This window comes from Erpetoichthys calabaricus, chromosome 1 (genome assembly GCF_900747795.2).
Source record: "Erpetoichthys calabaricus chromosome 1, fErpCal1.3, whole genome shotgun sequence".
Taxonomy (NCBI): Eukaryota; Metazoa; Chordata; class Cladistia; order Polypteriformes; family Polypteridae; genus Erpetoichthys; species Erpetoichthys calabaricus.
The window spans coordinates 119,567,749-119,585,260 of NC_041394.2; the positions used below are offsets into that span (position 1 = coordinate 119,567,749).

General features: G+C 38.9%; 1 protein-coding gene across 1 annotated transcript in view; it reads right to left on the reverse strand.

The window, feature by feature from the left end:
- The window catches only part of dmtn (dematin actin binding protein), a 115,438-nt gene extending 105,560 nt beyond the window's left edge, over positions 1-9,878 (reverse strand). Inside the window, exon 1 of the mRNA XM_051933388.1 lies at positions 9,613-9,878. The gene's annotated coding sequence lies outside the window, so the exon portion shown is untranslated. The remainder of the gene's footprint in view (positions 1-9,612) is intronic.
- Positions 9,879-17,512: the final 7,634 nt, after the last annotated feature.

Genomic DNA, 17,512 nt, shown 5'->3' on the forward strand with positions numbered 1-17,512 from the left:
GGCCGGCCTTTTATCCCGGCCAATACCTCCAGGCCGCCAGGTGGAGCCCTGCCTGCAACATACAGGTGCCCCGAGTTCCAGCAGGGCATTATGGACAATGGAGTTTTCATCCACAGACCTGCTACCATCCTACAGGATGCTGCAGGGAGGCCCAGAGACTCTTACGTGCCCTATAACCTGGAAGTACATCTTAATCACAGCGACAGGAGGAATGACGTACTTCCGGGATGAAGAAGAGGATTTCTGATCTGACCTGGAAGTGATAAAAGGTCACATGGACTGAAGGATCGGAAACACTTCCGGGTCAGGAAATATAAAAGGACTGTGGGAGATCCCAGTCGTTCAGCTGAGCTGGGTGGAAGGGTAGCAACGCGTCTGGGAGATTGGAGGATTGTTGGATTATTGATTATTATAGTATTGTGTATTTATATGAGTATTGTGGAGAGGAGGGTGCTTTGTGCACGTTACAGTCTAAATAAATATTATATTTGGACTTTTATCTGGTGTCTGATCAGAGGGTTCAAGGGAGCAATAGTGCCCCCTATCTGTCACAATAGATAGATAGATACTGTATTAATCCCAAGGGGAAATTCACATACTCTAGCAGCAGCATACTAATAAAAAACAATATTAAATTAAAGAGTGATAACAATGCAGGTATACAGACAGACAATAACTTTAAATAATGTTAACGTTTACCCCCCGGGTGGAATTGAAGAGTCACATGGTGTGGGGGAGGAACGATCTCCTCAGTCTGTCAGTGGAGCAGGAAAGTGACAGCAGTCTGTCGCTGAAGCTGCTCCTCTGTCTGGAGATGATACTGTTCAGCGGATGCAGTGGATTCTCCATTATTGGCAGGAGCCTGCTCAGTACCCGTCGCTCTGCCATGGATGTCAAACTGTCTAGCTCCATGCCTACAATAGAGCCTGCCTTCCTCACCAGTTTGTCCAGGCATGAGGCGTCTCTCTTCTTTATGCTGCCTCCCCAGCACACCACTGCGTAGAAGAGGGCGCTCGCCACAACCGTCTGATAGAACATCTGCAGCATCTTATTGCAGATGTTGAAGGACGCCAGCCTTCTAAGGAAGTATAGTCGGCTCTGTCCTTTCTTACACAGAGCATCAGTATTGGCAGTCCAGTCCAATTTATCATCCAGCTGCACTCCCAGGTATTTATAGGTCTGCACCCTCTGCACACAGTCATCTCTGATGATCACGGAGTCCATGAGGGGCCTGGGCCTCCTAGAATCCACCACCAGCTCCTTGGTTTTGCTGGTGTTCAGATGTAGGTGGTTTGAGTCGCACCATTTAACAAAGTCCTTGATTAGGTTCCTATACTCCTCCTCCTGCCCACTCCTGATGCAGCCCACGATAGCAGTGTCGTCAGCGAACTTTTGCACGTGGCAGGACTCCGAGTTGTATTGGAAGTCCGATGTATATAGGCTGAACAGGACCGGGGAAAGTACAGTCCCCTGCGGCACTCCTGTGTTGCTGACCACAATGTCAGACCTGCAGTTCCCGAGACGCACATACTGAGGTCTGTCTTTAAGATACTCCACGATCCATTGTACCAGGTATGAATCTACTCCCATCTCTGCCAGCTTGTCCCTGAGGAGCAGAGGTTGGATGGTGTTGAAGGCGCTAGAGAAGTCCAGAAACATAATTCTTACAGCACCACTGCCTCTGTCCAAGTGGGAGAGGGATCGGTTTAGCATGTAGATGATGGCATCCTCCGCTCCCACCTTCTTCTATTATGTGAACTGCAGAAGGTCAAGGGCGTGGCGGACCTGTGGCCTCAGGTGCTGAAGCAGCAGTTGCTCCATGGTTTTCATCACATGTGACGTCAGAACGACAGGCCGGAAGTCCTTCAGCTCACTAGGATGTGATACCTTTGGGACTGGGGTGATGCAAGATGTTTTCCAAAGCCTTGGGACTCTTCCCTGTTCCAGGCTCAGGTTGAAGATATGCTGTAGAGGACTCCCCAGCTCCAATGCACAGGCCTTCAGCAGTCGTGGCGATACTCCATCTGGACCCGCTGCTTTGCTGGCACAAAGTCTCCTCAGCTCTCTGCTTACCTGGGCTGATTCTCATGTTCACACAGCAGTTAAGGTAATAAACTAAACTTTAGATAAGACTGTGAGGCCCCACATTATTAGATATAAAATGTTTTTCCTCTTTTAGTTACTTGTCCTGAATTTACTGCCTCGAAATTCCTTTTACACAACTATCTATCAAGGTAAAATTAGCTTAATGAAAACACTGTCTTTGTGCTTAGAAGATTCATGGAACGGTGGGTGAGTGTTTAATGGCTGTCAGCCATCTTTATGTCACACTGAAATGTGGCTGGTGGCAACGTGAAGCTCTCCTGCAGCATTGAGCCTAATCTCTGACATCAGAAAAAGAGATATGAAGCGTCACAAACATCCAGGATGGGTTTGAGACAGAGACATTGATGGGCTTTCATGTGCAGTATGCATTTGGGCAGAAACATGGGCACACACCGCAATATTTCACGTAACACAACTCTGCATCTATAAATGAAAATCTGATTTTTTTAAAGGAATGTTTAATTGGATATTTTTGTTCAAGTATGGAATGCCTGGTTTTTAACTACCCAGAAAGTTGCTTAGGAAATGCTCAACTTGTATTTTACTTGTTAGAGCATAACCTTACTTTATCACATAGTGACAATCCCAAACAAACTTGACATAATAATAATCATAATAATCAGTACTAATTGAGCAGAAGTCATTAAACTATATGACATGTTGTGAGGGTAAATGAGGAGTAGGCATCAGAAACTCCAAAATGTACCATATTAGATTGTCCTTTGAGATGTCATTGACAACACTTGCATCTCACATGCAGCCACATCTCAAACTATGACCATAGAGGACTGCTAAAATGAATGCATTCAGACATTCACCAAATGACACAATATTGCAGACAAACCATGTGATACATCACTACAAATGTTTGTTATACATTTACAGTAGTTCATTTATGACTACATGAATGCAAAAATATCAGTGCTCTTCATGATATTAATCAAAACAACAGTTTTTGTACAAAAATATATATATATTTTTAATTTAGATTTCCTTTAGGGATGTCATGTATTGCCTAACAATGAAATATTTACAGTCTCTTCTATTATTGGTTTTATAATTTAACTTATTCTCATTGTAAAAAAGCAAAAGAACAATAATTGACATATAAGACTTACACTCACAAATTTAAGAGTTTTCATGGGATTTGAAATTAACTTTCAATCACGTTCATAATGATTAATTTGGAAATATTTGTGGAAATAAGTATTCATAATTTAGATTTAATTTTTGGGTACACAACATTTTACCTACAATGACATTATCATTCTTTTCTACAAATTCTCCAGAATTTTTTTTTTCACAAAATTCACTTGTGTTAAGGTCGAGGGGATCCAGAAACTATCCCAGCAGCATCAGGTACAAGACAAGAGCCAACCCTGGATGGTTTTCCAGTCTATTTAGGCACACATTCACACTATCTGGTCCAAATTAAACACCAAAAAACTAATACACATATACTGCAACAAATATAAAAATGGTGGCATGAAAATATATAACCACACTCCATCAACAAAACAATGATGACATGTGATTTAACTAAAGAGCTCAGCTTTGACAGCTCCAGAGAGCATTTTGAAGAGAGCTTTAAAACATAAAAGATGAATTGTTTCAACCTAATTTCATTTCAAAAGATGTAAAGCATGTAGTACTTCTAAAATAGTTAAATTGGTAGGGTCTGAAGACCCGGAGCATGAAAGTGCTTCTTGGTTTTTTTATTGAGACAACATGCTGAATCATTAGGCAGTAATCTTAATTAAAATGACAATATCCTTGAATATGTAATTTGAAACTAATTTAGGTTTAGTTCTATGTTAAGTACAAGTTGAGAGATAGAAATACAATTGGCTAGGGAAAAGAACTGTGAAAGTCATCAAATTAAGCACAAGATGAATAAAGTTGAATTTTAAGACAGAGAAGTTCTTTGTAGACGAGAAAATGGTGGCTAAAGTGAGCACACTATGTAAGAATAGAATTTATAGAGATACATGAATGTACATACTGTATTTTAACTATGAAGTAGCAGTACATAGTAAGCATAAGTGCTGAAAAGAAACTGACATAAAGTAGTACCACAAATTACCTGAAACAGTGAAAAGTAAAAGTTATTTCGTTAATTGGAACCAAGAGATAAAAATTCACAGATGAAACTCCATAAATAATGGGCTTCTCACCAATGAATTAAGAAGTAATAAGAAGAAGAAGAAGAAAAAGAAGAAGAAGAAGAAAAAATATATTTTTATAAAATCATCAAAAGATTGTTGTGATTTTATAAATTTACTTGCACAATACCAAAATCTAGCCAGGACCCAGCCTTCAATTCTTTTACTAAAGTATTTTCACTTAGTTACAGGCCTATGGTGACAGCATCAGACACCTATGGGCCTTTCTAGTGATCCCCTTTTGTTTCTGTTTGTTTTTTGTTTGTTTGTTTTTCTTCTTCTTTTTACACTTGTGCTGGGAATGCCCTAAAGCTTCAGCCTTTTGTTGTGTTGTGTCATAGACTCTTATTTCTGTCCTCTATCCCCGTTACTTCTCAAGATTTCCTTCTCTTAGATGTTTCCCTTCTTTCTCTTTCCTCTTTCCAATTCAGATTGTTATCTTTATACGCACAAATGCTGCCCCAGCTTTGAGATGGAACTCTCCTGACTATCTTTTTTTTATTTTTGAAAGTTCTTTTTCCTTAACTTTATAGTACTTGAACCATGTGCTGTTAGTTTTAATAGTGTGACTGGTACAAATATTACAATGTACAATCCTATATACAGATTATTCAGGTTCACTTAGATGTAAGCTCTGATTAGATGGTCATATTTGTTTTTGCAACTGTGCCTTCTGTACTCCATGGTTAGCTTCTGGTGCTTGGGCCAAAGGTGGGATTAGACGCCATGTTTATTTATCATCATGTTTTATTTGATCTAATTTGCATTTGTATATTTACTTAGTAAACAATTTGATAACACAAAAGACAGCATCAGATTCAAGATAGAAATTAAACCTGAAGTGTGTGTCAGTTCATTGTTAGGAACACTCATCCATAATGCACCAATTTAGAGCCACAAAACTTCAACTACAGGTCTCTGGAAAGTGACAGGAAACCAGAGTACACTGCAGTAACTCACAGAACTCAATAGCACGGGGAGAATGTAAACTCTTCATACAGAATGTAACCAACATTTAAACCCACTATCATGCATCTGTGAGGTGGCAGTACTAACCTGTTTGCCATACCACCTACTCAGGGCACAGATCTAAAAATGACTTAAGTCAACATTGTTGTTCTTGATTTAAGGTATTGTGGATCAGGACTTTTATTTCAGTTTTATGACTATCCACTGGCAAAGCTAACAGGTAACTTGTTCATGTGCCTAAGCATGGCATTGCTTCAGAATGTGTACATAAATACTAGAAGCTATGCACTCTCTTATGTAATGTTTTCTGTGTGCAGAAATAAAACTCATATGGAAAGTAGGACTGAAGCAGGTGCAGTAATAACTACTAGCCGGAAAAAAAAGAATGAATATAAAAATATAGATTTATTCCGAGACAGAGTATGATTATAGCCTGCACTCTTTAATAGAATGCAGGATTGAATATTTTTTTATCATACAGGATGAGCTGAGTTTGCATCAACAGATTGAAATAATTCTTAGCTTGAGAGCATAAATTAATAAGAAGCAATGTTTGATATTCAAGTACTATTTTATTTTAGTACAAACCATGAAATGAGAATTACTAATAACTATCATCAACTAGTTTTCAGTGGTTGGTTCTGCAGTTTATACTGTATCGGCACAGTTAAGAGTCCCCATTAATAGGCTATGTTTTGAAAGATTAAAGTGATTACTAGAGTGAACGACATATTTCAGAATTTTCAAGTGTTCATTTCAATCCATCATATATTTTTTTTTGTTTGTTTGTTTCCTTTAAATCGCTAGCTCCCTCCTCGAGGTTTGCTTGCTAACGACATAAACAACATTTCACTGCCATTGGTCACAGTCAGGGCTTCTTAGAATCACAGCTTAGTTTGTTTTTTCTCACATCATTTTCAATAAATTAACAATCTGGTAAGATGATTAAAAAACATAACACTATAAGAGACTAACACTCTTCTTTAGAAATGCATTCTCCTTCTTTTTTGTATTTTTATTATTGTATTGCTTGGTTGACACACTGAAATCTTTTCCTCAAAAAAGTAAAGTAATTGGACATTTAGGGAGTGCCTGCTTCTAGGGTCCTAGAAAGTGATCATGATATCAATCTTTATACTAAGACATTTCTTAATATGAATGATATGCTTTATTGGGTACTATTTAGATGTATTTAAGGCACAGCAATGGTGTTTCTTACTCATAATGATGATGATGTTACTCTAATGTGCTTGGATGCACATCTCCAATTAAATTAATGCTAATTACTGATACAATTACCATCCATATGAAGAAAGATTGACACATTTGCACAGCCCTGCCTTAAAATATCCTGATTCATAGGTAAAATACTATTGCTTACACAATAGATAGATAGATAGATAGATAGATAGATAGATAGATAGATAGATAGATAGATAGATAGATAGATAGATAGATAGATAGATAGATAGATAGATAGATAGATAGATAGATAGATAGATAGATAGATACTTTTTTAATCCCAATACTGACAGATAATGGCTACTGGGGCAGATGCCCCAACAGACACTTTTGGCACTTAGAGGACATACAATATACTGTATGTAATGAATAGAAGAATGAGATCAATGCAAGTGTAGGTTCAGCAGCCCTCAACAATATAGAAAGCTCTTTTGTTATTCCATACATGCCTACATACACCACTGGTACAATGGCTATCCAGGTTCACCCTTTTATGTTCAGTATATACTTATTCATAGTACTGTATATATGGTGCATAGTTTAATGTTATAAGTTGCTTATTTTTTAAAGCAGCAATATTAAAGCAAAGAAACTCATTAGCTCTGCTCTCAATAGTGTCACATAAGGCCTTAATGAGAGAGGTTCAACAGGAAGGTAAAACCACAACCAATCAATGAAGTCTTAAAAGGTTTAAGCACAGTAAACCTACTCCATCTCCTTGTGTGCCTCCTCCACAGTGCCATCTAGGGAGGGATCTAATAACCTCAGCCTTTCCCTGAGGCCAACGCACCTAATGAAGGGGACTGCCCACCAGACTAAATGTTCAAATAGCCCTTGCACATTCAGCCCTCCTTCTAACGTAAAGTTGACTTATCCAATCTACTGAATTTGTGTTTAAAGCAGGGAAGCGAAGTGTTCAACAACGGATGCAAGAAAACATATCAAAATATCTCATCCAGTGAACATTATAAAGGAATTGCTTTCCCTGCTTCATACAATCCTTCGTAGTTAAGTATACAAAATATGGGCAAACAGTCTCTGTTTCGGCTCAGAACTGCATGCTCTGTTGAGAATTCACTAACATTAAACAAATATAAAGTACACTGATACCCTAATGATGCAGATCATCTGAATCCTGACATTTCAGTGTTCAAGTTGAACGGCAAAGCTTTAGTGACGCACTACTTAAGGCCATCAACATGTTTGTTTTCTGTGACTTTACTGACTGATAACCACATGAAGTTGTCAGGAATCAGTGAGGCTTACTCAGGGTTTTCTTAAATGGTCAATTTGATGTTAATAAACATATGGCTCAGTAAAACGACGGTAGGCTCTTTTTTGAAGGTTTTGAATCACAGTTTATTCCAAGAAAACAGAAAGGTAAAAAAGAAAAGTAGACTATTCTTTCAAGCTGTGAAGTCGATGTAAAATCTATGGGTGAAAAAGCATTTTAGCCCGCACATCCATTTTAACATTAATTGCACTTTTTACTATTCACAGATCTGAAAACTGGTGTGTGACATAGAAAATTTACAGGAAAAAACCTCACCCAATGCTCTTCTAAATGAATAATAAAGTTAAAAAGTAGATCCTTGAGATGATCAAACACTGCGATTTCAGATAATGAACTAACCACAGCATTGGCATTTGCTTTGTCTCTGTTATTCCCACATTTTTAATCTAGATGAAAAATTCACTTCCACAGAAAAGGGACATTGAATTAATTATCCTTGACTGCAATTTAATTCTGATGCCAAACTTTGAACCTTGTGACCTTTAAAATTACTATGATGGGAAAAGGGAGAGGTTTTATTGGATGAAAGACAATTAGGTACCATTATGAAAAGCCATTATGGAGATATTGGAGGTACAGATTTGTAAATTATTTCACCACAGTTGTTGGTTTCTTTGGTATGGCTTTCTATTAATGAAAACGTAAAAAAAAAAAAAAAAACATCAATTCATTTCTATCCGTTTCATCCACCAGTTTTTGTATTATTTGTACCGGAAATGGAAATAATCAATGTTTGACAAAATATGAAAAAAATTTAAAGGGTGTAGGTGCAGATAAAAATTAATGCATGTAAGAAAATCAAGTATCAAACAAAATCTGAAATGAGAAATGAATATTAGCACAGAGTGAAATAAATAAAACAGGTTGGTTCCACATAGACACACCTATGACATGTTATTCTAAATTGATAGAGAAACAGACAGAGAAATAAAATTGCACCGGACTTACAGCATAATAAAACAATAAACAGAAATAAAACAAATGTTTACAAGAAGGTTTAAAAAAGAATAAAATACCAAATTATGAGACTAACAATATGAATAAAAGGAAAAAAACAGCTTTTGACACATCTTATTCTGCCACATGGATTATAGATCACTGAATCCTATCAACCTAAAAAAAGATAAATTAGAAAATATAGTGTGTGCTGTGAAAGAATAGATAACAGTGATAAGGGGACTTCAAACAAGACCTAATAATAAAAACTGGATGACAGATTGGAAAGAAAAAACGGACAGTGGTAAAAGAATGAAAAAAGCTCAACAAAAAGCAAAACGTATAAATTGCTGCAAGAAAGAAAATGTAAAGTTAACTAGATTCAAAAAATAAAGAAAGAAAGAAGAAGAAGAAAAGAAAGCAAAAAGTAAAAATGTTAAGAAGAACCTAAACAATTTATTCTGCATGCGAACTTTTTTTGAAGCCAGCGGTTCCACTGGCTGGGGCGCCGCCGCTTCGGTTATTAAGGCGGTCACTGTTCTCTTTCGCGGAGGTCTTCACAGGAGGGGGATTGGAATTCGTCCCTTTCGTCGTCTTAATTTGTGACCTTGGTACACAAACTCTGTGTGCACCTGTATATCCAGCGTGCACAATACCGGCCGCAAAACAAAGCTCAACGCCGCTTAAAGGGACCTTTCACTGACAGCTACTCTACACTCGCCCCTAAATAAACGCGTGATGTATAATCACCCACGAGAAATATGAACAATATTCCCAAACAACTGTTATAATCCAGCACGGATAAAATCATCAAAACAAACGAGTGCCCACTGAAAGGTTTGCGCTTTGGGGAGCTCTATAAAGACAAATGTCACACCGACACCGGCTGTTTGTTTCACTTACGTTTTGCAGCTGGTATATATTGTCACCGTAAAACTGTGCCAAGGAGCAAAAAGAATTAAAAAAAAAAGCAGTGTCGTCTTCTTGTTTTACATACACTCCTTAATCCCTTTGCATATTAACTCCAGTTTGACGTTGCGCTTCTCTTCGCAGGCGCGCGCTGTGCGGCTTGCGCGCTGGCACGCGGACACTCCTGGCCTGACGGACCGGCCGCGTGCGACACCACTGTGCAGCGCGCACAGCTGGCTGCGTCCATTTCCAGGCAGCAGGGGTTTCGCAGCAAACATGACATTGCAAGATTTGCAGTGTGCACGATGACGACTGCAAGGCGGTGGAGGAGATAGAGAGGGATGGAAACAGAACTGTGATGTCGCGTGCGTTTCAGCACAGGCGGACTGCAACAGCATTGCCTGTTTTGCTTTAAGGGCCCGCACCCAGAAATGAACACGACTGCCGCCGCTAATTAGCAAGTTAAATATAATATAATATTTTTCAGATACATGCACATGGCCTATATTAAGATTTAATGTGGGTCTTACATATTAATCAAATGTATATTAGCACTACATTAACTCGATGCATTTAACTTCAGTAAACACTTTCTTAAGGTGATGTAATAAACAAACAAGGTGGATATCATCTCTTCGTGAATAAACAGGATGAGAAAGCACTTTATTTCAACGGCATACGTTATATTCCCTATTAGATGATCTACAATCATCTACAATTAAGATAGATAGATAGATAGATAGATAGATAGATAGATAGATAGATAGATAGATAGATAGATAGATAGATAGATAGATAGATAGATAGATAAGGAAATATTGTGTTTCGTTTTCCATACATTATTCAATTTCATAAAAAAATCAATCCTCTCGTTTACCAGACAGATACTAATTCAGAAGTGTGCAGAAGGCAATCGCATAAAGGCCAGGCGGATTACCAGTCTCCTCTTATTCCAGTGGCACTGGCTCAGTTGAGATTAATATTACATGTTCTGTCAGGCTGACGAGCTGCATGATACAACTACATTAAACGAAAGGGAGGAGTACTTCCTCCCCGTTGCACCCGTAAACACATACACACACCTTTTCCCCCATCCGTTTATCTTTGAAAAGCTGTGAGTCTATATTAGAGATCGATTTGCGAAGCGATGACCTAGATACAACCCCGTTAACAAGCTAATGGCATACTGAGATCCTAAACCTAAAACGCGCCTGGTGGTTGATCAACCATATTGGAGAATACCTTTTGCTTCTGTTACATATTAGTATGTCTCTTGTAACTGCTATAATCAAGGTGAACTCAAAACGCCACGGATTTATTGCAACGTAAGAAATACATGTACCTCTAAGGTTTAGCAGCGTCTCGGTTTCCCCAGGCAGACAAGTAGCGCTCTTCCATTACAGCCCGTTTCCCTGGGCATCTTCGTTCTCGTTGCCTGGGAAACCACTTCACTGGTTGCAAAGCGGAGGCAAACGCGGCTGATGGGCGCTTTAAGAAGATTACCGATTTATCATCAGTGTGCCTCCCTAATGCACCCATCTAGTCATTTACAGAATTGCAAGAAAACAAGTCCGGCCCTTTTAGCTACAACTAGAGTCGTGTATCGTAAAAGAAGAGAATCACCTCCATTCGAGTTCTGACAGCAACAGTGGCATGTTTTGTACATTTAACACGTTTTAATTTTGTTTTTCCTTTTTGTATGCAAATGATAAAATGCTTTAGTTCATTTTTATTATTGCGCAACTGGTTTTATGTAACAGACAATGACCACCTATTAATATGTGACTCTGTAAAAAAATTAATCTAAGGAGAATGTTTTACCGCTGTGAATAGTGCGTGGGGCTGAGGTGCAGGAACTGCTGCGACTAAATGGCGACGCTTCACGGCTGCCTTGAGTTAAACCTGTGTTGAGTTCCACTGAAACCTTTATGCCGTTAAACCAAAGTTAAATACATAGACACAGGCGAATTGTGGGATTTTAACGTATGAAAGTACTACGCATATTGCTAATAGCAGATCTGAAATATTTCAATGCAGCATATGTATGCGTGAAGATGACATCTGCTTAACTTTGCTGCAATTTGGAGAAACGTTTACGTGTTTTTCAAAAACCGATTAAAGTGTAGATACATCTACTGCTCCCATTTTAATTCGAAAACTTGAGTTACCCATGGATGAGGAGGGTAGGCTGCGCTATTCTCAATTAGTTGTCAGTCCTCTTTATAACCACAGCCACACCAAAGTGATCTTCTCATACTTTTACTTGTTATCACAAGAGTTACACACCATGATGTACTAAATGTGAATGATAGAAAGTGCACCTTTAATTTAAAAAAAAAAATCATTTTATATGTGATACGAGCTGGAAATCCACAAAGGAAGAAAATGAATTACGTATCTTAAATATGTTTTTAATTCCTAAGCTTTTGACTCCTATCAGGAATCATCACGAGAGGAAGATGATTACACTTAAAGGAATCCATGGCAATATACAACAAATAAGGAGGAGAGGGTAGGTGGAGGTTGGGTTTGGGGCAGCAGAATTGGTGAGGTTCAGAGGGTGTTGGTCATAAAGTTTTATTTATTATTTGCATATCCTTCTTTTCATGCCAACATATATGCTTGGATCATGTCCAAATGTCTGTAAATGGTGTTTTCATGGGATAACCAAGTTTCAGCCATTTCTCTAGCACTTTTAATAATAATAATAATTATTTACATTTATATAGCGGTTTTCTCCGGTATTTTCCTTGAATTTTACTTGCACTGCGCCCCATTTAAATGTGTGTCCGGTCAAATTTGTAAGTGTGTAAATCAGACACCATGGGTCCTTTCTTCTGACAGCAGTGTGATGTTCCTGCATACAAGTGTTTTTGATGTTTGTCCCACATATAAAGCTGGACATCATGAATCACATGGTATGCTGTAAACCATGTTCTGTGTCTCTGATTTCTTGCTTTTCGAACTTAAAAGGACTGTGTGCAGAGTGTTTGTAGGCTTGTGCGCTATTTTGATGCCTGATCTGGACAGGATACATGCTGTACCTTCTGATACCCCATGGTAATAAGGAAGTGTGTGCCAGATGGACAAATACATCTCAAGAAAATTAAGTGAACACTTAAATCACATATCAGATCTCAATAAATGAAATATTCAAGTAGGAAATCTTTACTGAGTAATACTGTATAATTCACTGAGAATAAAATAATTTAATAATGGTCAATGGAAATTAAACTTACCAACCCATTGAGGGCTGGATTGAACATCACACCCAAAATAAAAGTCAAAAATTGAAATCACAGGCTGATGTGATACATTTCATCACAGCAACTAAAAATAAGACTGACTCATGACTGTGTAAGGTCCCCATGTGAATGGATGCACTCCTGACAACATCTGGGCATGCTCCTGCTGAGACTGCGGAAAGTTTTCTGGGGGATCTCGTCCCAGACCTGCATGCACCTGGAGGAACCCAGGGCCCACTGCAGCAGTGCAAGATCTGTCAATGACTCTGAGGATTTCATATTGGTACCTAACAGCAGTCAGGGTACCATAGCCTAACATGTGCATGTCTGTGCGACCCTCCAAGGTATGCCTCCCCAGAACAACACTTACCCACCGCCAAACCAGTCATGCTGGATGATGTTGCAGGCTGCATTATGTTCACCACAGCATCTTCAGGCTCTTTCACACTTTTATGACTCAGTGTGAACTTGCACTCGTTTGTGAAAAGAAGGGGGCGCCAATGGCACAACTACCATTTGTGTTATTCCCCGGCGAATGCCAATCCAACTGCATGGTAATGGGCTGCAAGCACAGATTTCATTAGAGGACTGGGGGCTCATGCCGTCATCATGGAGTCTGTTTCTGATAGTTTGGTCAGAAACATGCACACCAGTAGCCATCTAGGGGACACTTTGCTTCTACAGCTCTGTCCAGCTCTCCTTGTATAATGGCCCAGCTCCTTTTATCTCCTCCATGCTCTTGAGACTGCTGGGAGACACAGCAAAATGTCTTGCAATGGCATGTATAGATGTACCATCCTGGAGGAGCTGGATTACCTGTGCAACCTGAATCTTGCTACCAGTACTGACAAGAACACTAGCAAAATGCAAACTTAGAGAAGAATCAGTCAGGAAGGATAAGGAAAGAGCAATTATTTGTTGCCACCACCTACAAAACCATTCCCTTTTTGGGGAGTCTCTCCAGTCCACCTGTTGTCACTGTTATTTGCACCAAAGCAGGTGAAGTTGATTCAAAATCACTTGTGCTTCCTAACTGGACAGATTGATATCCCTGAAGCTTAACTGTCTTGGTGTTAGACTGTGATGATTAAGTGTTTCCTTAATTTGTTTGAGCAGTGTGTGTAATTCTATATGTATAAATATATACAACAAGCTTATGAAAAAGACTACATCCAAAGAAAAGAGTTTTTTTATTATAACAAGATTTGATCATCAATAATCTTTAGATAAAGATGATAAAACATAATGCCACATTTACATTTTGCAGCCCTTTATATAATTTAAATAAGCATAAATGCAGATTTTGCATGTGGAAAACGTAAGCACACACCAACATTTATCACCTTCAGATACCTAAAATTAGAATCAGTTTCACCAGATCAGTTGCAAAGGATTACAACATCACTGAGGATCTCGGAGTTACCTGTCTTTTTTAAACATTCAGTTTGGTTTGCTCTTTGTGTTATCACCATCCCTAGGTTGAAAGAGCTCTTTGAGGTCTTCAGAAAAGTAGGTTATAGATGCCTAGAGTCTGGGGAGGGATTTTAAAATATCTCCAAACAATTGGAACTCAGCCATTCCACTGTCCAGGAGAACATGTATAAGTAAAGATTTCAACCAACTACCAACTTGTCAGGCCAGGTCACTCCATCAAGTTCAGTGTGAAAGCAGAAAACAAGATGCTGAGAAGTCTCTAAGAACCCCTGAATTTCATCACAGGATCTACAGGTAGCTCTTGCTACTGTTAATGTTAAAGTGTATGAGTCTACCATTATAAACAGGCTGCAAACTTAGATCAAAATTGGAGGGTTGCAAACAGGAAAGAGTATCAGAAAGAACATCAGGGTAAGGCTAAAGATTGCAAATGAACACCTAGACAAAGATCAGAACTTCTGAAACAATATGCTCTATCTAGGCAGACAATCTCTATCTTTTGCCTCAGATGAGAGGCAATCAGGGAAAACCACTGGAATGAAGGAGTGTACGTGGTCTGCAACAATCTTTAAATAGGTGGTATCTGTCAAGATAACATCCATATGAATGCCAGAATCCAATATTTGCCAGCAGAACATTGCCTTAGAGCATCAAACTGCTTCCACCAGCTTCTCATCTTCCCTGCTGCCCTCTCTTCCCAAAGTAAATAATGTACACACAGAGCCATCCTCATGATCTAAAAAATGTGATTCTTTAAACCAGGCCACTTTATTCCATTGCTCCATGGTCTAGTTCTGACACTCATGTGCTCATTGTAGGTTCTTTTGGGGACAGGGAACATCATTGGCACACTGACCAGTCAGAAGCCATGCATTCCCATATGCATTAAGCTGCAATGCACTGTGTGTTGTGACACCTTTCCTCATTGCTGAGTTTTTCATCAGTTTGTGCTATGGTAGCTCTTCTGTGGGATTGGACCAGCCAGGCTAGCCTTTGCTCCTTTGAAACTTGGGTGCCCATGAACCTGTTGCTGGTCTACCAGCTGGCCTTCCTTGGTCCACTTTTGGTACTAACCACTGGTTACCGGGAACAACTTACAAGTCCTGCCATTTTGGAGATGCTCTGACCCAGCTGTCTAACCATCATAATTTGGCTCTTGTCAAAGTTGCTTAGATCCTTATGCTTGCCCATTTTTCCTGCTTCCAGCATATCTCCATCAAGAATTAACTGTTCATTTGCTGCCTAATTTATCCCATCCCTTGATAGGTGCCACTGTAACGAGATAATCAGTGTTATTCTCCTCACCAGTTGGTGGTTTTAATATTGTGGCTGATCAGACATGGAAGAAGATGATCCGCTGTGGCAACCCCTAATGGGAGCAGCGGAAAGAAGAAGAATCAGTGTATGTATTATTTTTAAATGAAACCAAAAGTAACTTTAAACAGAGTGCTGTTTTTGAGCTAAATTATATTATGTTATATTATATTGTATTATATCTTAATACATAATTCGCCTGCCTCCTCACTCACTCACGTCTGTCCGAAGCCTTCTGCGCAGTCGCCTTCTGCGCAGCTGCACGAATAACCTTACGAGACATCCAACCCCAACATCGCGGCAGACGGCGGATTTACAGCCGCAAAAATTCAAAGAGAAAGGCGACTTCGATTAAAGCTCTAGAGGCCTGAAAGGCGATTTCGACTACAGCTCGAGGCCTAATTACGCATTCTGATTCAATTATGCATTCATTCAATACACCTATATCAGGTTTGTGGTGCTTATACTTATTACTATTCTATATTGTACTGGAACATTCATCATTCAATATTATACTATAGGCCTGGAAAATTCATCAACTAACAGTACAAGCCTGTACAGTAATGAGTAAAGCGGACTACAATCATTACAAAACAACTTCTTCGTTACTTATCATTTGTTCTTCATACACTGCTGACACAAACTCGTGCCTGTTTCATCTTACGTTGTCGAAACGGGCTCTTTGTCTAGTTATATTCCATCCACCCATCCATTTTCCACCCCGGTGAATCCGAACACAGGGTCACGGGGGTCTGCTGGAGCCAATCCCAGCCAACACAGGGCACAAGGTAGGAACCAATCCCGGGCAGGTTGCCAACCCACTGCAGGACACACACAAACACACCCACACACCAAGCACACACTAGGGCCAATTTTAGAATCGCCAATCTACCTAACCTGCATGTCTTTGGACTGTGGGAGGAAACCGGAGCGCCCGGAGGAAACCCACCCAGACACGGGGAGAACATGCAAACTCCACGCAGGGAGGACCCGGGAAGCGAACCCGGGTCTCCTAACTGCGAGGCAGCAGCCCTACCACTGTGCCACCATGCCGCCCTCTAGTTATATTATATTGTATTATATTATATTATATTATTGTATTATATTATATAAAATTTACACACAAGATGATAACATCAATTTCCAACATCTTCTGCTCTGTTTTCTCAAAACGTCTTAAAATATTTCTCTCTTATGAAAAATGGCTTGCAAAATGCAAAAGATTTAAACTGATTATAAACTCCTTAAAATGATACAGACCTTGTGAAGACATAAAAACAAGATTAGAGACCTCATGTTGCAGGAAAAATTATCATGTTATGTTTTTTCATACGTATGCAGACTTAAAAGTTTGATTTTCCATATAGAATATCTTAGAGAAAGCAATACACTTTTAACCAACAATATAGGTTGCAATAACAATATAGATAGATAGATAGATAGATAGATAGATAGATAGATAGATAGATAGATAGATAGATAGATAGATAGATAGATAGATAGATAGATAGATAGATAGATAGATAGATAGATAGATAGATAGATTTTCAGTGCCCAATTTTATCAGTACAGAGAACTATGACATACTGTATTAAATATGATAGTTCTATTTATTTATGTATCCTGCAACAGACTGCTTCCCTTGAAATCCTGAATTTAATTAAATTGATTCAACAATGGATAGATGTATAATGCATCAGTCCATCCAGTCATTATCACACCTGTTTAATCCAGTTCAGAGTCATAGTAGGTGAGAGTAGAGCCTATTCCAACAACATTAGGCTTAAGGCAGGGACCAAGTCTGGAAAGGGTACCAGTCTATTGCAGAACACATTGACTTATACTTGCCAAGATTTGGTTGATATTCAGTTTAACAGTCTTATCTCTGAGAGTTGATTACA